General features: G+C 47.8%; 1 pseudogene; it reads right to left on the reverse strand.

Annotated features, from left to right (window-relative positions):
- Positions 1 to 723: 723 nt before the first annotated feature.
- Positions 724 to 924, reverse strand: LOC139280329 (U2 spliceosomal RNA; annotated as a pseudogene).
- Positions 925 to 25,800: the final 24,876 nt, after the last annotated feature.

The raw sequence follows: 25,800 nt of genomic DNA on the forward strand, positions 1-25,800 counted from the left end.
GCATGTAGTCCTGTGTTGCAGCTTCCCCAAGTTATTAGAACATAAGAACATAAGAATTAGGAACAGGAGTAGGCCATCTAGCCCCTCGAGGCTGCTCCGCCACCCAACAAGATCATGGCTGATCTGGCTGTGGACTCAGCTCCACTTACCCGCCTGCTCCCCGTAACTCTTAATTCCCTTATTGGTTAAAAATCTATCTATCTGTGACTTGAATACATTCAATGAGCTAGCCTCAACTGCTTCCTGGGCAGAGAATTCCTCATTTTTAGGTACGCCTGGTGCTGCTCCCAACATGCTCTTCTACACTCCTCATTGAACCAGGGTTGGTCCTCTGGCTTGATAATAATCGTGGAGTGAGAGATACGTCGATCCATGAGGTTACAGATTGTGGTGGAACACAATTCTGCTGCTGCTGATGGCCCACAGTGCCTCATAGATGCCCAGTTTTGAGCTGCTCGATCTGTTGTGAATCTATCCCATTTAGCACGGTGGTAGTGCCACACAACACGATGGCGAGTGTCCTCAGTGTGAAGACGGGACTTTGTCTCCACAAGCACTGTGTGGTGGTCACTGCTACCAATGCTGTCATGGACAGATTTTTTTTTTTTTTTAATTAAATTGGTAGCCAATCTTTCCAATTCTTTGTCAAATCACAAACGCCAGAGGTCACCTTGCACACATCAAGGATCACTCTGCGCCAATGCTCTTAGCCAAAAGGCCTAGAGCCACTGCACCGTTCCTGGAAGTACTGCAATACCAGGTTCATGCCATGGAGGTGGATGGGTCAGGCCCCCCACACACCTCCTGTTTCCAAAAAGCATAGGAGAACCACCTTCCTGATCCAGGGAGAACCACTTTGGGGTCATGGTTACTCCCCTGTCAGGTCAGTTACGCATGATCTTAGCCAAAAGGCCGAGAAGCAATCAGATGCATCAGCGACAGGTAGATTGGTGAGGACCAGGTCAAGTAGGTTTTTCCCTCGTGTTGGTTCTCTCACCACCTGCTGCAGGTCCAGTCTGGCAGCTTGGTCAGTGGTGGTACAGAAAGCTAAATAATGAGAGTGAAAGAAAGATGGAATTAAGAGACAGAGAGATAAAATAGACAGAAATAAAAAGTAAACAAAAATTATTTTAACTTTAAAAAGGGATAACATATTAATGATTTATGGTAATTAGCACTAATTCACATATGTGGATTAAGTTAATCACCAAATAGACTTTCCCCTATAACTCACTTTGGGAGGGCTAATAAGGAAAGGGTATACACATTAAGCATTGGCCACTTAATAGTGTAACTGAACAAAGGGACCTTGGAGTGCTTGTCCACAGTTCTGTGAAGATAGCCGGCCAGGTGGATAAGGTGGTTAAGAAGGCAGACGGAATGCTTGCCTTTATTGGCCGAGGCATAGAATATAAGAGCAGGGAGGTTATGCTTACATTGTATAATACTTTGGTTAGGTCACAGCTGGAGTACTGCGTGCAGTTCTGGTCACCGTATTATAGGAAGGACATGATTGCACTAGAGAGGGTGCAGAGGAGATTTACTAAGATGCTGCCTGGAATGGAAAATCTTAGTTATGAGGACAGATTGGATAGGCTGGGTTTGTTCTCATTGGAACAGGGGAGGTTGAGAGGAGACCTCATTGAGGTGCACAAAATATTGAGGGCCCTGGACATTGGTGGAAGGGTGCATAATGAGGGGGCATAGTTTTAAGGTGGTTGGTGGAAGGTTTAGAGGGGATTTGAGGAGGGGCTTCTTTATACAGAGGGTTGTGAGGATCTGGAACTCGCTGCCTGGAAGAGTGGTGGATGCAGAAACCCTCACCACTTTTAAGAGATGGTTGGATGGGCACTTAAAGTGCAGTAACCTGCAGGGTTACGGACCTAGAGCTGGTAATTGGGATTAGACTGGATGACCTTTTGTTGGATGGAGCAGATATAATGTTAAGTACTGCAGGGAATAGAATACGGCCAGGGTGATCTCCTGGACTAGTGTCGATCGCCCCCCAGTTGGGTGGAGTGTAGAATGTTTCGGTGCAAGGGGTGTCGCAGTTGTGTGAGGCGGACTGGTTGGCCTTTCCGCCATTGTTCATAGGTTTATATGTAACCTTCAGGGCTGCTGACCGAGGGCCGTGTGGCTCTTTGTCGGCCGGCACAGACACGATGGGCTGAAATGGCCTCCTTCTGCGCTGTAAATTTCTATGTTTCTATGTTTCTATAATAAAGATGAAACAAACCTGTATTTATTTAGAGCCTTTCACATCCTCATTCTTTCACATTCAGCCAATAAATTACTTTTCAAGTGCTGTATCTGTTGTTTTGTAGGCTAATACAGCGGCCAATTTGTGCACAGCAACATCCCACACACAGCAATGAGATATGTGAGCAGTTCATTGTTTTAGATGGTGTTAATTGAAGGATAAATGTGCCAGACCACCGTAACAGGGAGGGTCTGCAGTCATCCAAAAATTTGCCAATTTTAAGATGATTGGCAAAAAAGAAAAGGGGGAAATGAGGAGAACTTTTTATTAAGCGAGTTATGATGATTTGGAATGTACTGGCTGAAAGGGTAATGGAAGCAAATAGTAATTTGGGGAAAGATCAGGAGAGTGGAACTAATTGTAGCTCTTTCAGACAGACAGCATAGGCATAATAGACCAAATGGCCTCCTTCTGTGCTGTATGATTCTATGAATTAAAGTATCAGAATTTATCATCATAGGCAGTCCCTCGGAATCAAGGAAGACTTGCTTCCACTCTAAAAGTGAGTTCTTAGACTGTACAGTCCATTACGAGAGTCACAGTCCCTGTCACAGGTGGGACAGACAGTGGTCGAGGGAAGGGGTGGGTGGGACAGGTTTGCCGCACGCTCCTTCCGCTGCCTGCGCTTGGTTTCTGCATGCTCTCGGCGACGAGACTCGAGGTGCTCAGCGCCCTCCCAGATGCACTTCCTCCACTTAGGGCGGTCTTTGGCCAGGGTCTCCCAGGTGTCAGTGGGGATGTTGCACTTTATCAAGGAGGCTTTGAGGGTGTCCTTGTAACGTTTCCGCTGCCCACCTTTGGCTCATTTGCCGTGAAGGAGTTCCGAGTAGAGCGCTTGCTTTGGGAGTCTCGGGTCTGGCATGCGAACAATGTGGCCTGCCCAGCGGAGCTGATCAAGTGTGGTCAGTGCTTCAATGCTGAGGATGTTGGCCTGGACGAGGACGCTGATGTTGGTGCATCTGTCCTCCCAGGGGATTTGTAGGATCTTGCGGAGACATCGTTGGTGATATTTCTCCAGCGGCTTGAGGTGTCTACTGTACATGGTCCACGATTCCATGAATAAACAGCACCCCAGATAATGAAACATTCACCAGCATTGTAGTGGAAGCTCAGGTTATGTGCTCAAGTTCTGGTGCGGGTTTTGAACCCACAGGTTTCTGACTCAGAGGTGAGTCTGCTACTTAATAAATATGTTTGGAGTATTCTTGCCCAAGAAAGCTGCTCTGTGATGTGACTGTGATGCTGTTTCAGTAGAAATCTGCTTTCTATCTCCAAATAATTGTTAGAAATAGTGTTCCACACTATTCCTACTCCTAAATAAAGTAGCCACAATCGGGGACAGAAATAACTTGCATTAATATAGCACTGGTTACAGAATAAAGCCGCCCAATGTGCTTCACGGAAAAAGAAATGAATGGATGATGAACTCGTGTGGGAAGATTGGTCAAAGAGATATGTTTGAGAAAGCTTTTGAAGACAGAGAGAAAGGGAAGAGACATAGGTGCCGAAATTAACTTGCGCAAGAAAGCTATCGCACCTCCCGACTTTTTGGGGCCATCACCGCCAAAATATTTTCGGCCCCGATTGATATTCAGCCAAAAAAAGTTTTTAAAATGGGTTCCTGCGCTAACAAGCGCCTCCAGCAGCACTTTTCAGCGGGTGTGGGTGAGTTAATTGCAGCGGGAGCACCACGGAGACATTCAGCATGCAGCGGATGTGTATCTAACGAGCCAGCTGCTTCCTGGCCTTAAAGGTCAGAGTTCGCAGCTCGGCCCTGAGCAGGGAAGGAGTTTACTTTCAGGATGGCTGGTGTTAGAGGAGCAAGGAGGGCAAGACGCTTCACCGATGCAGAGCTGGAGACCTTTATTGCAGGATGTAGCGTGCATGGGGAGACCAACTCGGCAGGTCTTGAGTAATGCATGGAGGGAGATAGCAGGGGAGGTCTCAGGCACCTCCATTCTCAGAGGACTGCCCTGCAGTGCAGGAAACGATTCCACAATATCATCCGTCTTATGAAAGTGAGTTCCTCTTCCACCAACTGCTGACCTGTATCTGCGCACCTCTCCTTCAACATTCTCTTATTTCCCATACTCACGGTTTAGTCACTCAAGCAGCATTTTATTGTTCACGCCTCTCTACATATATATATGTGTGTGCTCGCAATGGAGGCTCCCTTTCATCTCACACTTGCAGCTCCATGTCAGGGACAAACACTTGTGCACTCATTTCTGATGCCTCGTCACAGTGGCACTCACCAAACCATTCTTTCTTTTGCAGGTCAAACTGGCTCACAATCGAGCTGAGCAAAGGAGGACTGGTGGTGGTGAGGCCCTCACACCTTTGGGGGAGAGGGTTGAGGCGATCATGGGCGGACATGGTACCTTCCCTCTGGGCCAGGGTACTGCTGACGCCGATGTGGGTACGTGAAGGCCCTCCTTTAATGCTCTCTCCTTGAATGTGCCTACTGTGCCTTTCCTTCTGGAATTCTGCTCGTTGTATCCTCCATGCGTCAATCCCCCACCTCCCCCTCACGGCAGCCCTTCTCCCATTTCTGCTCACAAATGACACGCCCCCTGTGGCCTGCGGTACTGGCAATGTCGATGTGGGCAGCATGGGTAAGTGAGGCCGTCCCTTAATGTGCTCTCTACCGGAATGTGCCAGCGCATACTGTGCCTTTCCTTCTGGAAGTCTGCTATTTGTTGGCTCCATGCATTAATCCCCCACCTTCCCCTCACAGCAGCCCTTCTCCCATTTATGGTTGCAGATGACAGACCGAATGGCAGTACACCCAGCACTGTCGCCAGTCACGAGAGACGTCGCAGACCAGCTGAAGGCCTGCATCACACCCTTCGCCACATAAGGCTTGAAATTTCAAGTCGCAGCAGTGAGTACATTGAGGGTTTAAGCTCTGTTGAAAGCATCCACAGCACCATATCGTTGGGAATACCACTGAGGTGGAAGAGGAAGAAGAGGACACTGATAGCACCAACGCGTCACTGCTTCCACCCACACACGCCAGCTCAGATACTGGGAGTGCACGGTCTGCTGTAGTTGAGGTAGTCTGCACTGGGTGATGCACCGGGGCCTAGCGAGCTGCAGCATGGTGACGGGGCTAGACAATCTCAGGTCCCATATCTCCGGGGAGCGAGTCCGCACCGGAGTTCTGCTGAGGAGGACTCAGATGATGCCATCGATGTAGCGGCTTACGAAAGAAGGGTGGAGCCATGCATTCCCAGATGTTGGGGGCACTGACAAGGGTGCCAGAGAGGCTGTCAGGAGTAGTAGAATGTGGAGGAGTCTGCCTCCCGCATAGTCAACAGCTCCGAGCACACCATGGAGCCCTTCATTGCCAGTGTGCAGGCGATGGTGGATTCCCAGAGAGACCGTGTGGATCCAGCTGTGATGCTGTAACCTGCAGGTGATGTGGCAGCTGCCATTTCGGCACAGGCGCGAGGGAATGAGCGCATCGGTGCTGGATTGGAGAGGATGTCCACGGCCCTAGAAGCTCAGGATGTTTTTATGCACTCTGGGTAGCAGGCCACGGAGCGTCTTAGTGCTGCCATGGAGCATCAAACCATTGCCATCACTGGTGGATTAGAGACGCTGGCTGCTCTCATACAGTCTCAGCTCGATGCCACCCGACAGCTCAGTGTTGCCTTCATGGCTGGCTCCAACACGGCCCACAGGGGACCTTCTGGTGTGGTGCCACAGCATCGACGTCACTTCCCTCAGCTTGGTACTGGTGGTAACGTGCCGCCCCCGGTGAGTGACTCAGGCGCCGCGGACCAGGATCCTGATGATGTGCTCTCTCAGGATCACAACATTCCTGGCCCCAGACCCAGCCTCCACACATGGCCTCACCCGAACCAAGCCAAACTGAACCCTCCTAGGAAAGTGCTGCCCAGTCTGCAACTGGCCCTTCCAGGCCCAAAGGTTTAGAGGGCGTCCAACAAGGACATCTGTAGGTCCCACACAACAACCACAACACCCTTCCCAGACCCATGAGGCAGCCACAGGAGAGACACTTAGGCATAGTTTTAGGATAGGCACACGGAAGAGGTGTTATAAGGAGATGCACAGGGCTAAAAAAATGATGAATTGTGTTAGTTTATGGTAGTACTTTTGTTTCTGTTGTGTTTTTCCACTGACATTGATCATTTGATAAATCTTTATTTTTTGCACATATATCTGGCCAGGTGTTTCAATTGGGAGTGGGTAATTGTGTGTGAAGACACTCGCTGGGATGGCCATGGAAAGTGGGAGGTGAAGGGTCATGTGGGGATGAGATTATGTGAATCGAGCAGCAATGTGATGTGTCTGCACCTCCCTGGCAGGGTTGCGATGGCGACGACGCCTCCTGGCTGGGTGGTGACGGGGACCCTCCTCCTCTTCCTCCTGTGCTCCTCCTCCTCCTGAACCTCCTCATCATCAGGTGGTACTGCTGGCTCGACCTCCAGCGGTTGGTCCCTCATGCAGCAGACCACCACGAACATAGAGACCCGTTCAGGAGAGTACTGCAAGGTGCCACCAGACTGGTCCAGGCAACGGAACCTCTTCTGGAGAATCCCGATGCAGTGTTCGATGATGCACCTGATGGCAGAATGAGCGTCGTTGTCGACATGCTCAGCCGCTAATGAGTCAGAGCTCAAAGTCCTGAAAACGCTCCAAAGAGCACTGAGCAGGTTAAACAAATCCACAAAACCAACACCAAAAGTTTGCAGCAAAAATATATCCGATGGCGGGAATCCTCCGGTGTCCTCCTCCAGCGGTGTCGAGTATCACGGCAAAGTGTACCGACCCAAAAAGCTGGCGGGGGCACTGACCGAAAGAAACCTCTCCTTTTATAGTTGAATATGGGTGGCTTGGCGGCGTAGCGGTGGTGAACATCCTGATGACGTCACCATGGCCGCAAGCTCCATACCACAGCGGAAGTCCTCACCGCTGAAAAACTTCCCGTGCTGAATATACGTCGGGGCGGGGGGCAGGGGGTGAGGGGGGGGGCGGTGCCAATTAACCAGAATGTGTCGGTTGGCCGCCAAAAACCCGTGGTAATGGCCCTTCCCGGGACCCTGAATTTCGACCCATAGTAGTTTAGAAAGACACTTCCAGAGGGGATGCTGAAGAAGGCTGAAGGGTCTGTTATCAGTCATGGAGCGAAGGGATGGATGTATAACGGACCAGTGTCAGAGGATTGGAGGTGGTTGTCAAGGTAAGGTGCAGTGAGGCCCTAGGTGATCTGGCATAGCTCAGTCACTCAGTGAAATTGAGATGGAGAGGCAGGTTATGTTTGACATACTCAGTAGAAACGGCATGGTCTGCAAATATGGGTGTTAGGTATTGCTGGGTGTGAACATAGAGTACTGCGTACAGTTTTGGTCTCCGTGTTTAAGGAAGGATATACTTGCATTGGAGGCTGTTCAGAGAAGGTATGTTATGTGATTGTGGGATTTAATCTGTACCTGTCAATCGCAGGCTTATGAAGCTAGAGTTGATATTGCTGCTCAGCCATGATATTATTGAATGTTATTATGTTCTAAGGTGGTGCTCTATCATTAAATGGTCCTTCTCATCTAAATCATGCAGCACTATGGCAACAGCCAAAGGGATTCCCATCCTCCCAAATTTATGAAATGCAACTTGTGATGCTGCATTTTTTAGGAAGACGTCATAAAAAAGTGTGGTATTGCAAAATAAAGGTGTTTACAAAAATGCAGAACAAGGGAAGGAAACAAAAGTATTCCAGATATTCACTGCAGAAGTACAGAACCAAAACTGTTCACTTCAACAACAAGTGAAACAACAGCACTCTTGCTTAAAGACAGTGTGGCCTGTTTGACCTGTACATATTTTGTATGGGTTAGGAGAACACATAGTGTACAGCCTCACCTGAAGCCATGAAATTTGCCATGGGACACAATTTAAGTAGTCTGTAGCATTGAAAAATGCGGTTCAGAGTGAATCAAGCGCTTCAAATCATGTGCCAGATTTTATGCCTCATTGACCCTAAAGTCACTTGGCAAACAAATTAATTTTACACCTACCTCTTCAAATGAACAGGTACTCTGTTTAAGATTTTGAAGTAGAAACTATAATTAGACTAATTTATGGAACACATTTTTCCTTTGAACAGAATGCATCATGAACCTATTTTACCATGATGTACTCATACATTCTATAGAAAGCTGAGCAATATATTAAGGAAGTATCACTAATTAGAGGACTGTAAATTGGTAGAATTGGTAGAATTTTCAATGAATTATAATAACTTAAAACAAGTACAACTTACATTTATATAGAGTCTTTAATAGAAAAAGACATCCACAGGCACTTACAGTGTAAAGAACTGTACAGTGTGTCACTACATTATCAGTGCAGATAGCGTAATCACTCAATGACATCAACAGGTTCATGCAATTTTGAAGGCATTGACAATGATGGAACCAGAAGAATATCTGTGGCAAATCATCTGTTTCTCTTTTGAAATAATGGGTGTTCTACGCTAAATAGTCCTGACAACTTCCAACTTCCTTTTCTGGCTCCCATGGTAGCTGATGTTGTTAACGGTTCTCTCTCCTCAGGTACTGTCCCCCACTCCCTCAAACCTGCCGTCATCAACCCTCTCCTCAAAAAAAAAGCCCTTGACCCTTCCATCCTTGCAAGCTACCAGCCCATCTCCAAAGTCCTTGAACGTGTTGTCGCCTCCCCAAATCCGCACCCATCTTTCCCGCAAATCCATGTTTGAATCACCCCAATCCGGTGTCCTGCCCGCCACAGTACCTAAATGGCTCTCATCAAAGTCACAAATGACATCCTCTGTGACTGGGACAAAGGTAAACTATCCCTCCTCATCCTTCTTGACTTGTCTGCAGCTTTTGACACGTTGACCACTCCGTCATTCCCCAACGCCTCTCCACCATCGTCTAGCTGGGTGGAACTGCACTCGCCTGGTTCCATTCTTATCTATCTAACCGTACTCAGAGAATCACCTGCAGTGGCATCTCTTCCCACCCCCGCATCGTTACCTCTGGTGCCCCCCAAGGATCTATTCTTGCCCCCCTCCTATTTATCATCTACATGTTGCCCCTTGGCGACATCATCCGAAAACACAGCGTCAGTTTCCACATATACGCTGATGACACCCAGCTCTACCTCACCCCCACTTCTCTCGACCCCTCCACGGTCTCTAAATTGTCAGACTGCCTGGCCGTCATCTAGTTCTGGATGAGCAGAAATTTTCTCCAATTAAATATTGGGGAGACTGGAACCACTGTTTTTGGTCCCCGCCACAAACTCAGTTCCTTAGTCTATCCCTCTGCCAAACATCTATCTGAAGCTGAATCAGACTGTTCACAACTTTGGTGCCATATTTGACCCAAAAATGAGCTTCCAACCACATATCCGCTGTGTAACTAAGACCGCCTATTACTAGCCCCGTAATATCGCCTGACTCCGCCACTGACTCAGCTCATCCGCTGCTGAAGCCCTCATCCATGCCTTTGTTAACTCTAGACTTGACTATTCCACCACACTCCTGGCTGGCCTCCCACATTCTACCCTACGTAAACTTGAAGTCATCCAAAACCCAGCTGCCCATGTCCTAACTTGCACCAAGTCCCGTTCACCCATCACCCTTGTGCTCGCTGACCTAAATTGGCCCCTGGTTAAGCAACGCTTCGATTTCAAAATTCTCATCCTTGTTTTCAAATCCCTCCATGGCCTCACCCCTCCCTATCTCTGTAACCTCCTCCAGCCCCACAACCCTCAGATATCTGCGCTTCTCTAATTCTGTCGTCTTGAGCATCTCTGATTATAATCGCTCAACCATTGGTGGCCGTGCCTTCTGTTGCCTAGACCCCAAGCTCTGGAATTCCCTGCCTAACCTCTCCACCTGTCTACCTCTCTTTCCTCCTTTCCATTCTTAGCTATCTAATCGCAGACAGAAAATCACCTGCAATGGCTTCTCTTCCCGCTCCTGCATCATTATCTCTGGTGTCCCCCACGTATCTGTCCTTGGCCCCCTCCTGTTTCTCTTCTATATGTTGCCCCTTGGCGACATCATCAGTTTCCACAAGTACGCTGATGACACCCAGCTCTAACCTCACTACCACTTCTCTCAACCCCCTTCCATTGTCTCTAAATTGTCAGGCTACTTGTCTGACATCCAGTAGCGGATGAGCAGAAATTTTGTCCAATTAAATATTGGGAAGCCATTGTCTTTGATCCCCGCCACAAACTGCGTTCCCTAACCACTGACTCCATCCCTCTCCCTAGCATGTGTCGGAGGCTAAACCAGACTGTTCGTAACCTTGGTGTCATATTTGACCCTGAAATGAGCTTCCAGCCACATATCCACGGCATAACTAAAAGCGCCTATTTCCACCTCCGTAACATCCCCTGTCTCTGGCCCTGCCTCAGCTCATCTGCTTCTGAAACCCTCATCCGTGCCTTTGTAACCTCTATACTTGACTATTCCAACGCACTCCTGGCTGGCCTCCCACATTCTACCCTACGTAAGCCTGTGGTCATCCAAAACTCAGCAGCCCGTGTCCTAACTCACACATCACCCCTGTGCTCGCTGACCTACATTGGCTCCCGGTGAAGCAATGCCTCAATTTCAAAATTCTCATCCTTGTTTACAAATCCCTCCATGACCTTGCCCCTCCCTATCTCTCTAATCTCCTTCAGCCTCACAACCCCCCGAGATGTCTACGCTCCTCAAATTCTTCCCTCTTGAGCATCCCTGATTATAACTGTTCAACCGTTAGTGGCCATGCCTTCACCAGCCTAGGCCCCAAGCTGTGGAACTCCCTCCCTAAACCTCTCTGCCTCGCCTCCTCTCTTTCCTCCTTTAAGACACTCCTTAAAACCTACATTTTTGACCAAGCTTTTGTTCATCTGCCATAATTTCTCCTTATGTGGCTCGGTGTCAATTTTTTTTGTCTGATAATACTCGTGTGAAGCACCTTGGGGTGTTTCACTACGTTAAAGATGCTATATAAATACAAGTTGTTGTTGTTGACAAAACCAAGCCTGCAGCAATTATAGATTGTTCTCTATTCATTGTATTTGTCCTTCTGTTCTAATACACAACTGTGTTGAAAAGGAACTTCGCATCAACAATGAAGCACTTGGCGATTCTACAGCAGCCATTAGAAAGTTGAATTATTATTCTATCAGTTCATTTATTCAACATGTAGTTTGGAAGCAAATGTCCTTAATTCTTTATGTTTTCAATGATTGAAGAGTAACGCAGGAAAGGTGAGTTCCTGGTGTGAACATTGTTTCTTCTTGGTAAATGGAACTTTTCCTTAAAAGGGAAAATAATGTCACTATATTTGTTCAAAGCAGAATGATGATATCACATCACTGATTGTGTTCTGCTACTGCAGATTATTTTTTCTTAGTTTTGATTTCAAAAATATAAAATCACATTGATAAAGTAAACTGTCGGGGGTAGAAATGGCCCCCTGGCCAAAGCGCGGCCGCCGATTTGCGGTGGTAACAGGCCTTGAGGAGAGTGGCAATTTTGGCCCCAAGCAGTCACACCATCCACTATTAAACCTGTGACTGCAGTCAACACGCAGGGCCTGCTGGGGAGTGTTTGGAGCAGACTATCCCTAGCTGTATCAGGAAACAAACCTGCCAAAAAATCCCTTAATCCAGCAACACTGAACCTACTGTATTACCCAACCTGATACCGGGTCATCCAACTTAACGAGAAAGCCACCGAGATATCTCAACTGACTAGTAGGAAAATATAACTATAAAATGGATACATGTAAAATTTATTACATTCTTGTACATTATACAGGATAGTTATTCGCAGAAAATATGAGACACGAATTTCTTACCTGTCAACATCACTGCACATTATAAAATGGCATTTCATTCAGTGAGTCACCTTCATGACACAGATACATTATAAAATCCTGATGAGATTAATTTGGTTCAAAAACCTATGAGAGGCCAATAGAGCTATTCTTGTCTAGCAGTTTACAAACTTTTAGAATTTGTTCTGGAACTTTAAATGAAGTGTCTGGTATAAGTGTCAATTGCACAACATATAAGAAAGGACAACATTTTGGTGAAATGCAGGTAGAAATAAAGATACAGCTGAAAAATAAGATAAAGTATTAAAACCAGAATGATACCCAGACTTCAAGGATTAAGTTACGAGGAGAGATTACACAAATTAGGGTGGTATTCCTTCGAATTTAAAAGATTAAGGGATGATCTGATCGAAGTTGTCAAGATATTAAGGGGAACAGATAGGGTAGATAGAGAGAGACTATTTCCGCAGGTTGGGGATTCTGGGACTAGGGGCATAATCAAAAAATGAGAGTTAAAGGGTAGTAGAGGTTTGGAACTCTTTTCTGCAAACAGCAATTAATGCCAGATCAAAACTGTTAATTTTAAATCTGAGATTGATAGTTTTTTGTTAACCAAAGGTATTAAGGGATATGGGTCAAAGTCGGGTATATGGAATTACATCGCAGATCAGCCGTGATCTCATTGAATGGCCGAACAGGCTCGAGGGGCTGAATGGCCTCCTGCTGTTTCAACGGGCCCAAGTTTCCACAAGAAAAAAAACGGGTGCCCCTCCGAGCTGGGCGCCCGTTTTTCGCGCCTAAAACGGCGCCTAAAAAAATCCTCGGTATTCTCCACCTACTTGCAGGTCCTCTGGCCCTCGGCGCAGCCGGCACGAGCTGTGGGGGGGGCGGAGCCAGGTCCCTGCGCTGAAAACAGTGCCGGGACCTCTGCACATGCGCGCTACAGTGGACACGCAAGTGCAGTAGCTCCAGGCGCCGAACTGTGTGGGAGGGGCCCGAAGCACGCAGCCCCTAGCCCTGGCCCAATGGCCTCACTGGGGCTGCGTGAATGAGGCTCCTCTCACGGCCAGCTCCTGCTCCCCGCCGACCAGACCCGACACCCGCTCCCCCCGACCCGAGACCCGCTCCCCTCCCCTGCCCAGAGACCTGACACCCGCTCCCCTCCCCCACCCAGAGACCCGACACCCGCTCCCCTCCCCCACCCAGAGACCCGACACCCGCTCCCCTCCCCCGCCCAGAGACCCGAGACCCGCTCCCCTCCCCCGCCCAGAGACCTGACACCCGCTCCCCCCCCACGCCCCGACCCGACACCCGACACCCACTCCCCTCCCCCGCCCCGACACCCGCTCCCCCCCCGCCCCGACCCGACACCCACTCCCCCCCCCGACTGACCCGACCCGCGCTCCTGTGACCCGACCCCCTCCCTCTCTCTCCCCCTCTCTCCTCCCTCTCCCCTCTCCCCTCTCCCTCTCCCCTCTCTCTCTCTCCCTCCCCTCTCTCTCTCTCCCTCCTCTCTCTCTCTCCCTCCCCCCCTCTCTCTCTCCCTCCCCCCTCTCTCTCTCTCTCCCCCTCCCCCCTCTCTCTCTCCCTCTCTCCCCCCTCTCTCTCTCCCTCCCTCCCTCCCCTCTCTCTCTCTCCCTCCCTCCCCCCCCTCTCTCTCTCCCTCACCCACCCTCTCGCTCTCTCTCTCCCTCCCCCCCCTCTCTCTCCCTCCCCCCCCTCTCTCTCCCTCCCCCCCTCTCTCTCCCTCCCCCCCCTCTCTCTCTCTCCCTCCCCCCCCCTCTCTCTCTCTCTCTCTCCTCTCTCTCTCTCTCTCTCTCTCCTCTCCCCCCCCCCCCACTCTCTCCCCCCTCTCTCTCTCTCTCTCTCTCTCTCTCTCCCGCTCCCGCTCCCGCTCCCGCTCCTGCTCAGCGGCACGAACGGCTGCAGAATTCTCCCTGGCTGAAGCACTTTCACACAGGTAGGAAGATGGTTTATTTAATCTTTTCTTGGCTTATAAATGTTTATTCAGGTTGGATTTATTTGTATAATATTTGTAGAAGTATAAATAAGGATTTATTGTTGAATTTAATGAGTTCCCTTCCCCCCCACCTCGTTCTGGACGCCTAATTTGTAACCTGCGCCTGATTTTTTAATGTGTAGAACAGGTTTTTTCAGTTCTACAAAAATCTTCACTGGCTCCATTCTACTTTAGTTTGGAGTACATTTTCACTGTGGAAACTTTCAAATCAGGCGTCAGTGGCCGGACACGTCCCCTTTTGAAGAAAAAATTCTGTTCTAAACTAGAACTGTTCTACCTGACTAGAACTGCAGAAAAAAAAATGTGGAGAATTGCGATTTCTAAAATAGTCCGTTCTCCACCAGTTGCTCCTAAAAATCAGGCGCGAATCATGTGGAAACTTGGGCCCTATAATCCTATAAAACTTTGAACCTATTTACTACAAAGCCCTTGGGCTGGATTTTCGGTTGGAGGCTTTTTCAGGTGATAATCGTGACGAGGCAGTAAACTTTGCACCAGGAAATGGTTTGTGTCTGCAGCCACAAAATTCAGCAGCTGAGCCCTGAGTGTGGAGTGGAGGGCTAAGGGATGCACCTTGTTCCACATCTCTCTTAGGGCGCTAGGCCGGCCGAGCTGCTGAAATTCCATTGCTAAAGCGCCAGCTTCAGAGCACCCTAGAGAGGCTTCCCTGGAAAAAGAATTGCCACAAAAAACATTCCCAATATCTTGCTCGCATCACATAATGATAAATCGCAAAAATAAAACAAAAAAAACAATTACATTTTCCTCACCGCCAGCGGGACAGTTGAGAACGCCCGCTCTCCTGGCGGTCCCACTACGGGGCGCTACAGGTGCCACTCCAAACAACTTTCACAATGGTGTCGCAACGGGGGACGTCACACGATGTTCCTGGGTGGTACTGCTCAGTGCTTCCGCAAAGCCCCCATCAAATGTCCCAGCGGAGTGCTGGAAGCTGAGCCATTACTGCCCCTCCGGGGCACATCAGAGCCACATCAGAACGATAATCCAGCCTCTTATCTATTAGAATCCAATACATTTAGAAGCATCTCACTAATATGAATAAATGAAATAGGCACAAATTATTTATCTGCTCCATTGTGGTGAAGACTTCCAATAGAAATGCTAACCTGCCTTTTCTTCTCCAGGTGCTGCCTGAACTGCTGTGTATTTCCAGCATTCTATGTTATTATTTTAGATTTCTAGTATCTCTGTTCTTTTTTCTAATTTTAATTATTTAGCCACCCTGGAGCTCCTGTGGCCACTTAAAAAAATAATTGTAGATATAATTTTTCCAAAGCCAAGATTATCCTGCAAAAAAACAAAATCATTATAATTTTAAGAGATGCTATATTTCAAAGTGTGTAATGTTTTGTGTGGTACATATTAGCTGCTATGTGAATGAACTGTACCATTAGGTTTTATCCCATATCCTCCATGGATCCCAGAATGGCCATATAAATACAATGTTCTGAATGTTCGAATCCCTTTCCAGTCGGAGAATATTTAATCTTCAAGTTGTGGTGGGTGTAAGAAACTGATTGAGTTGGGGTTGTGACTCTTACTATCTCTTGTTCCATGTTCCTGAAACACATAGCCAAAAAATCCCCAAACCACTAAACGGCAAGCAATCTAACTTCTCGACATTCGGCACATTTTGAAGATTACATTTTCTGCCAGAGTAAGTAGTTTGGGGATTTATTGGCTTTGTGGTTCAATGAACCAATCCAGGATGAAGTAGAACATGGACTAAGAGATAGCAAGAGAGGGAAGAGAGAATTACAACCAGCACAAATCCAGTGGTTCTGTTTTCACCACATCTTACATGTTCTTCCATATGAATTGCATTCTTCTTTTTGGAATATTATGATGGATAATATCAACAGAAAATGCTCAGTTTTCTGTTCAGATTTCAGATTTCTAGCATCCGCAGTATTTTGCCTCGTGTATTGTTGATGGATTGTGTTGTTCCTATTTACAGCTTTATTTTTTCAAAAGGTACCTAAATATGGCTGAATATGAATACAAAACCAAAGTTCAACAATGGGGCCCAGTAACTTTAAAACAAACTATATTATCTCCTTAAATGTGATTTTATGGCAATATTTCAAGGGAACTTGAAGAGGATTGCAGGAAAAGTTATGGTATCATAGAGTACTAAACTCAGAATTCAGACATGTCATACATGGATCTTGTCCATCTCACCCAACAAGGAGACCTTTCAGGGTTAGGAAAAGTAAAATTAATAGTGGGAAACAGTTTTAAAATCCTTAAAAGCAATTTCTTTATAGTTAATGTATTGTGGCAGTCTGGGAACCATAAACAGACACTATAACACCAGCAACTGATTTTTTATGATCTGAACAGATAACTGCAACCAATGCAAAGTTTACTTTTTCAACAAATTACAATTCTTAAGCTTTTTTTTGGGGGGTGGCAGGAAGCAGGTGTTGGGGGTATGGCTACTCACAGCACTCGCAAAATTGTATCAAGATGAAACCAATAGGTACAATGGGCTCAAAATTGGTTCACCCCTTTTTTCGGCGCACTCACCGGAGATCCGCCATTTTTCTGTGTTGAAAAGTGCTCCGAAAAAAATTGCTCCCCACTTTGGCCGCTGTCCGGCCTCTCCCGGGTCTTCGCACAGCGTGGCCAGTCGGGTCGGGGGCGGAGCCAGCGTCCTGCGCTGAAAACAGTGCCGGGACATCTGCACATGCGCGTTGGAGTATGCGTGCATGTGCAGTAGCTCCTCGCCCCCATGCTGCATTGTGGGACCCGATCATCATCATTATCATACCGGCTGCTGGGGCGTCCCCTCCCTATCCCAGGCCGAGTGGCCTACCATGCTGGCCGGCTCATTGCCTTCCCGGGCTGAAGATGAAGGTAGGGTAGGACTTACTTACTTCTATTTTTTATTTGGGTATTTTGAAAAAATTATGTAATTATGTTTTGTCTCTTGTGAATAGTGGTGACCATTTGTCAAGCTTATTGTGACAGAAGAACATAAGTGACAGAGGAACACTGAGAGAATATCTTATTTATTGAAGTAGACATCATTTAGATAATATGGGCTCAAGTTTAATCATTGCAAACAAATAGTTGTTTAAATTAGTTGTGAGATTAGGGCAATTTAATTCAACTATCTTTTACTTCTTTTGTTTTTGTAGTTTAAGCTTTCATGAATGCTTCTGTTGTATAGTAAATTAACTTTGCAAAGTTTGTCATATGATGACCTGTACAGCTGTTTGATCCTATTCACATTCTTTAGTCAAGTCATTAAGTTCTGCTGGCCTCCTGCGCTGATTTCTTAACTCTCCGCAAGGGTTTTCACAAGTGGCCATATATGCTGGCCTAAGTAGGTTTGGAGTAACTATTAACTGGCCAAAGTTGCCTAAATGGCCAAAACTGGTGTAGGTGGCTGGTAACAGCCCCTTTTGAGAAAAACTAAACTAAACTAAAAAAATCGTAACTAACTCATTTACACTGGCGCAAATTGAATGTGCAAAATGGGGATTTTTAAGATACTCCAGAAAAATCAAGTTGCTCCAAAAAAACGAAGCAACTCCTGGCCAATTTTGAACCCAACATAACTGCATCAAAAAGCTCTTCCAGCCAACAATTTTCTTCTAAGTTTGCCTTGGTTTCCAGAACATACAATGGTCTCAGACCCATATCCGCACCAAACTCAAGCCAATAAAAACATTCAAAATTTTAATAAACAGTAAGAAAGATTGGCTTTATAACAACGGGAATTTGAAACTGCTGTATAATTAGTTATAAACTTTGGAAAACAAAACCGATACGAGTCATTTTTGGCAACATTGATAATTGCATAATGCAAACTTTCAGCAATTCCATGTTGGACTATGTTCAATGAATGAAACACAAAATATAATTTCTGATTTCCATATAGTTTCCTATTTAATTTCTATCCCAATATGTGAAATAATCTCCTCCTGGAATATGGTGGACTGGTTTTAATAATGCAAATGAATCCATTAGTCTTTTGTAAATGGGGAGTCCTGGTAGCCCGAATGGTAGCGCATTGAACTCCTGAACAAGAAAGCCCTGTGTTTGAATCCTAGTTCTAATTCAAGCTCAGTTACTTCTATGTATAATTCTCGTGCAGGTCATCCGATGGAGTGCAGCTCAGTGACTGGCAGGAATTACTTTACCCTGTAAAATTGCACTTTGTGTCATATATACATACCGAAAAGGACAGGTAAAGACCAGAGCCTGTACAATATTGGCATATAGGTATAACTTCTGCACACCATGAACTCCTCCCCTCCCCCACAATCCCCTGCTCTCACAGTCTCACAATTTCCTGGGAAAGACAACAAAATATATGTTTACATATTTATCTATTAGGCCTATTTAGGAATAAACTAAGAGCTAACCCACTCAGGAGTTAAATCAGGAAACACTTTTTCACATAAAAGGTAGTAAGAATCTGAAATTCTCCCCCGAAAGACAGTGGACAGGAGGACAATTGGATCTTTCCAGTTTGAAATAGATCGATTTCCTTATGGTAAAGGTATCAGGGGCTATGGAACACAGGAACCTGAGTAGGTCATTCAGCCCCTCGAGCCTGTTCCACCATTCCATTAGATAATGGCTGATCTGTAACTTAACTCCATTTACCCGCCCCTTGGTTCCATATTTTTTAATCCCCTTGTCTAACAAAATTCTATCAATCTCAGTTTTTAAATTTTCCATTGACCCCCGGCCTCAACAGCTTTTTGGGAGAGAGTTCCAGATTTCCATTACCCTTTGTGTGAAAAAGTGTTTCCTGACATCACCCCTGAACAGCCTAGCTCTAATTTTCTGGACATCCCCAGCAGAGGAAATAGTCTCTTTCTAACTACCCGATCAAATGTTTTAATTATCTTAAACACCTCAATTAGATCACAACTTAATCTTCTATTCTAACAGGAATACACGGCTATTCTATGCAACCTGTCCTCATAATTGAACCATTTTTAGTTCCTGTATTATTCTGATGAATCTGCCCAGACCCCCCTCCAAGGCCAATGTATCCTTCCTCAGGTGTGTGCCCAGAACTGAACGCAGTGCTTCAGATGCTGTGTAACCAGAGCTTGAGACAATTGGTAGCATAGCTTCCACATCTTTTTATTACAGCCCCTTGAGATAAAGGTTAACATTCCATTAGCCTTTTCATTTATTTCTTGTACCTGTCCACTAGTTTTTACAGCAAATGTAGGTAAATGGAGTTCGCCTGCAGATGATGTAATTGAATGGCGAAGGAGGCTGAGTGGCCTCCTCCTGAACCTAATGGTCCTTTGTTCTTAAAATCCTGTCTCAAAGGCAATCGAGCAAGTTCTAGGATGCCACAGTGACTGGTAGACACATTCTCCAATTAGGAATTTGTCTGGATCCCTTTCGAATTCTTGGAGAAAATCCACGCTAACTGCCCTTGCTGACAACTTTTTCCAGAGATCAACAAGTCTCTGTGAAAAGAATGACCTCCTGACATCTAACCTAGGCCCCAATTTTCCCCCTCACTGGGTGCTGTTTTTTCAGCATGCAGTGAATTTTTGGCGCCAAAGCTCAGTCCAAAGATTCCCCGGTGTTAGGGCACCGCGTCTATTGCCAGCGGCAGAATATTTGGCGCCAAACATTCTGCCGCTGGTGTACCTGTAAAAGAAGGTTCCATGCCATTTCTTCACATAAGGGAAACTTTCCCCACCTACAACATTTTTTAAACCGCCGCAGAGACCCTAGGAACACCGTAGGAAAAACCCTTACCTGCAGTGAGAGAATCCGTGCTGGCCCGCTGCTATCCCCGGCCGAAGGGACTTCCATTTATTTTACAATTAAACTCGAAGGTAATTTAAAGACCGCATTTTAACTATAAACAGGTATAAAATAAAAAATAAACATAAACTTACCCATACTGATGCTCCTGTGATAAAAAAAGAATGATGACAAAAAAATAACAAAATCTTTACCTTTTTCCATCGATGTCCTCACAGCAAAAAATAATCCAAATAGTTGAGGGAAAACATTATAAAGTTCCGAAAATGAAGAATCAGCGTACCAATCCTCTTCTTCTTCTGGGATGCAGTGCAGCCTTCTCCCCACTCTCCTGGACATCGACTGGAGCCGCTGCCAGCCTAGGCCCAGGCCCAGGGTCCCACACGGCCCACTGCCAGCCCAGACCCAGGGTCCCCCTCCCACAGGGCCTACTGCCAGCCCAGGCCCAGGGTCCCCCTCCCACAGGGCCCTCTGCCAGCCCAGGCCCAGGGTCCCACACGGCCCACTGCCAGCCCAGGCCCAGTGTCCCCCTCCCACAGGGCCCACTGCCAGCCCAGGCCCAGGGTCCCCCTCCCACAGGGCCCACTGCCAGCCCAGGCCCAGGGTCCCACACGGCCCACTGCCAGCCCAGGCCCAGGGTCCCCCTCCCACAGGGCCCACTGCCAGCCCAGGCCCAGGGTCCCCCTCCCACAGGGCCCACTGCCAGCCCAGGCCCAGGCCCAGGGTCCCACAGGGCCCTCTGCCAGCCCAGGCCCAGGGTCCCACAGGGCGCTCTGCCAGCCCAGGCCCAGGGTCCCACATGGCCCTCTGCCAGCCCAGGCCCAGGGTCCCACATGGTCCACTGCCAGCCCAGGCCCAGGGTCCCCCTCCCACAGGGCCCACTGCCAGCCCAGGCCGAAGGTCTGCACACAAAGGACAGTGCAAGACACTCCAGGCTCAAAGGCAAGCAGCAGTGATCTCAATTAAAGGTGGAACATTAAATTGGAAAAAAAATCCCACCACAAATCTTTTAGATTTTTGTGGAGTGTTGGAGTGCTTGAATGGAAAATATATAATTTATATTAAATGTTACCACCACAAATTTTTTATGTTTTAAAGGACCTTACATCAACTTCATCCTCAGGATCAACCCTTGAATTTGGTGCAGAGTGGAAAGCACTCCTCACATTAAGGACAGTCTGGCTGAGCCCCTATTGCCGATACTACCTCGTTCAACCGTCCCAAAAGTCTTTCAACCTGTAATGACAGTCCCCCCGTCATGTATCTCACACTACTGTACATAACTGTATCGTACCATGCTATACATGACTGTAACGAGAGATGACATGTAACCACAAGCTTACCTTACCACCAGGGGTGCACTTGCAGGAGACACTGGATACCTGTCCCAAACAGGTATATAAAGACAGGTATCAGGCAAGTGTGCCATTCGAGAGCTGTGTAATAAAGGTGTAGGTCCTGAGTGACCTTGACTTCACGATGTGCCTCGTGTGAGTCTGTACTGAGGGGACAGGACTTTATAGTGGCGACGAGTTACGGGATTACAGAATCCACAGAATGGCGAACAACGGATCAGATGAAAAATACAATGCGGGAGACAATTGGGAGGACTTTATAGAAAGGCTCCAGCAAAGCTTTGTAACCAAAGACTGGTTAGGCAACGATAAGGCAGACAAGAGAGGAGCCCATCTCTTGACCAGCAGTGGCTCGAAAACATACGCTTTAATGAAGGATCTGCTGGCACCCGAGAAACCAGCAAGCAAGTCGTTTGAAGAGTTGAGCACACTGGTAAGAGACCACCTGAAGCCAGCGAGCAGCCTACACATGGCCAGACACAGGTTCTACAACTACAGACGCTGTGTGGGCCAGAGCATACCCGACTTCGTGGCGGAACTTCGGAGGTTGGTTAGCTTATGTGAGTTCTCCAATGAACTAAGGAGAGAAGTACTAAGAGACTTTTTTATTGAAGGAATAGGCCATGCAGGCATATTCCGAAAGCTCATAGAGACCAAGAACTTGACCCTAGAGGCAACAGCACTGGTTGCACAGACATTCTTGGCAGGAGAAGAAGAAACGAGGTTGATCTACACTGCGGGTACGACAACTAATGAAACATCAGAACAAGGGATTCACAGAGTGAAACAAGCCGCTACCCCCACACACAGACAAAGCCAGGAGAGCAGGCCCTCAACAGCAGGCAGTGGTGCCAGAAGCCATCAAGGGCCACATGAACGGTCGTTCATATCTCATCAACCCACAATGCGAGCAATCAACTACAGACTGAGAGAAGCTCAAGAGAGATCAGCCAGACGCAGCTCGTTCTTTGGAAACAATGGAAGCGGTCTGTGCTGGAGATGTGGGGAAAGGCACTCATCAAGTGAGTGTCGATTTCAGCATGCTGTTTGCAGAAACTGCGACTATACAGGGCACCTGGCCTGCATGTGCAAAAAAACGGCAGCTCGGCTGGTATACGAATCAATGTCCACTGCTCCTACAACAAGACGCCTCCAATAATGATGAGGGTCCTACTCAACGGGATACCCGTCAACATGGAGCTGGATACGGGAGCGAGTCAATCTCTCATGAGCGCTCAATAATTTGAACAGCTGTGGTCGCACAAAAGAGGCAGACCAAAACTCACAAGGGTCGACACCAAACTAAGGACCTATACCAAATAAATCGTCCCAGTCCTCGGCAGCGCCATGCTCTCTGTCACACACAAAGGGACAGTGAACCGACTTCCCCGGTGGATTGTCCCCGGGGATCTCCCAGCACTGCTGGGGAGAAGCTGGCTGGCAAAACTAACTTGGAAATGGGATGATGTTCACGCCATGTCGTCAGAGGAACGGACCTCCTGCTCAACAGTTCTAAGTCGATTTGAACATCTCTTTCAGCCAGGTGTGGGCACCTTCAAAGGGGCTAAAGTCAAAATCTACATCACACAGGATGCTAGACCGGTCCATCACAAGGCTAGAGCTGTGCCATTTGTGATGAGGGAAAAGATTGAGCATGAACTGGACAGGCTTCTGCAGGAAGGCATTATCTCACCTGTGGAACTTAGCGACTGGGCAAGTCCCATCGTCCCAGTCATGAAGCCTGATGATCCGTACGAATCTGTGGGGACTACAAATCTACCATAAACAGAGTCTCCCTACAGGACCAATACCCGCTGCCCAGAGCAGAGGACTTATTTGCCACATTGGCTGGAGGAAAACTTTTCTCAAAACTAGATCTCACATCTGCGTATATGACGCAAGAACTGACCGAAGAGTCTAAGCTACTCACCATCATCAACACACATCGAGGCCTTTTCATGTACAATCGATGCCCATTCGGCATCAGGTCAGCAGCTGCCATATTCCAGCGCAACATGGAGAGTCTGCTCAAGTCCATCCCGGGGACGGTTGTATTTCAAGACGACATACTTATCACGGGCAGGGACACCGACTCCCATCTCCGCAATTTGGAGGAAGTACTAAAGCGGTTGGATCAGGTAGGCCTACGAGTCAAGAAATCCAAGTGCCTGTTTCTCGCGCCCGAGGTTGAATTTTTGGGCAGAAGGATTGCCGCTGATGGAATCCGCCCAAAACAGAAACAATTCGCCTGGCACCCAGGTCCCGGAATGTCTCAGAACTGCGCGCCTTTCTTGGGCTACTCAATTACTTTGGGAACTTTATGCAGAACTTAAGCACGCTGCTGGAATCCCTCCATGTGCTACTCAGAAAGGGGTGCGATTGGTTTTGGGGGGACGCCCAGGAACGTGCCTTCAATAAGGCATGCAACCTTCTATGTTCCAAGAGTGTTTGGCTTTCTTTGACCCAGGTAAAAAGCTAGTTCTCACATGTGATGCGTCAGCGTATGGGGTCGGGTGCGTTTTACAATATGTCACTAGTGCGGGTAAATTACAACCCATAGCTTATGACTCCAGATCACTTTCGCGGGCGGAGCACGGGTACGGAATGGTGGAGAAGGAGGCACTTGCGTGCATGTACGGTGTCAAAAAGATGCACCGATACCTTTTCGGGGCCAAGTTCGCGTTAGAAACCGACCACAAGCCCCTCACGTCCCGCCTATCCGAGAGCAAGGCAATAAACGGCAACGCCTCGGTGCGCATTCAATGGTGAGCACTCATGCTGGCGTCCTACGACTACACCATAAGGCACAGACCAGGCACAGACAACTGTGCCGACGCACTCAGCAGGCTACCCCTGGCGACCACGGAAGGGTCCGACAAACAGGACTGTGAGATGGTCATGGCAATCAATGCCTTTGAGTCCACAGGTTCGCCCATGACGGCTCGCCAAATCAGAGCCTGGTCGGCCAGCGACCCCACGTAATCCTGAGTGAAAAGATGTGTCCTAACCAGTGACTGGGCAGAGGCTCGCGATGCCTGCCCCGAGGAGATCAAACCCTTTCATAGGCGCATACATGAGCTATCACTACAAGTGAGGCAGAGAGGCATTTGTCCGGGAGCTCCACCGCGAGCACCCGGGGATCGTTCTCATGAAGGCCATAGCCAGATCCCACGTCTGGTGGCCTGGTATTGACGCGGACTTGGAGCTCTGTGTCCGACGGTGCACCATTTGTGCCCAACTTTGTAATGCCCCCAGGGAGGCTCCCCTGAGCCCCTGGCCCTGGCCTACCAAACCGTGGTCGCAGGTGCACGTAGACTATGCGGGCCCATTCATGGGTAAAATATTCCTCGTAGTTGTAGATGCATTTTCAAAGTGGATCGAATGCACCATTTTAAGCTCGACCACCACCTCCACCACTGTGGAGAGCCTCGCAACCATGTTTGCAACGCACGGAATCCCTGACATATTGGTCAGTGACAATGGTCCATGCTTCACCAGCGCAGATTTCCAAGATTTTATAATTGACCACGGCATAAATCACGTCAAGACGGCACCGTTCAAGCCGGCCTCCAACGGCCAGGCGGAGAGAGCAGTGCAAATCATTAAACAAGACGTGCTTAAAATCCAAGGTCCCACGCTGCAGGGCCGCCTGTCGCGACTGCTGCTGGCATATAGATCTCGTCCGCATTCATTGACTGGGGTTCCCCCCGTGCAACTGTTGATGAAAAGGACTTTAAAGACAAGGCTCTCAATAATCCTCCCAGACATGCACAAAATCGTTGAGGCAAAGCATCGTAAGCTAACCGAGTACCATGACCGAAATTCGAGGGGGAGGTGGAATGAGATAGGGGACAAAGTGTTTGTACAAAACTATGGCAGGGGTCCCAAATGGCTTGTAGGGACAGTAACGGGCAAGGAAGGAAACAGGCTACTGGTAGTACAAATGGACAATGGCAAAATTTGCCGGAGGCATGTAGACCAAGTCAAAAGCAGATTTACCAACAATACTGCTGAACCAGAGGCAGACTACAATGTGGAACTCACACCACACCTGGTGTACAGACTGAGGGAACAACCTGAGGAATGGGCAATCCCAACAGACAGCCCAGGCGAGATACCAGCAATCACACCGAAAGAAAAACAAGCACCAAGGCAAACAACTGAACCACAACTAACAAGCTCCACGCGAGAGCTTAGACCACCTGAGAGACTGAACTTATAAAGACAATAAGACCTTGGGGGAGGGTGATGTCATGTATCTCACACTACTGTACGCAACTGTATCTTACCATGCTATACTCGACTATAACTAGATATGACCTGTAACCACCAGCATACCTTACCACCAGGGGTGCACTTGCAGGAGTCACTGGATACCTGTCCCAGACAGGTATATAAAGACAGGTCTCAGGCAAGTGTGCCATTCGAGAGCGGTGTAATAAAGGTGCAGGTCCTGAGTGACCTTGACTTCACTATGTGCCTTTATGAATCTGTTCTGAGGGGACAGGATTTTACACCCCCAACTTTGCCTTCACCCCACCAAAGGTTTCCAGGGGCAAT

The sequence above is a fragment of the Pristiophorus japonicus genome, chromosome 14 (genome assembly GCF_044704955.1).
Source record: "Pristiophorus japonicus isolate sPriJap1 chromosome 14, sPriJap1.hap1, whole genome shotgun sequence".
In the NCBI taxonomy this organism is placed as follows: domain Eukaryota; kingdom Metazoa; phylum Chordata; class Chondrichthyes; family Pristiophoridae; genus Pristiophorus; species Pristiophorus japonicus.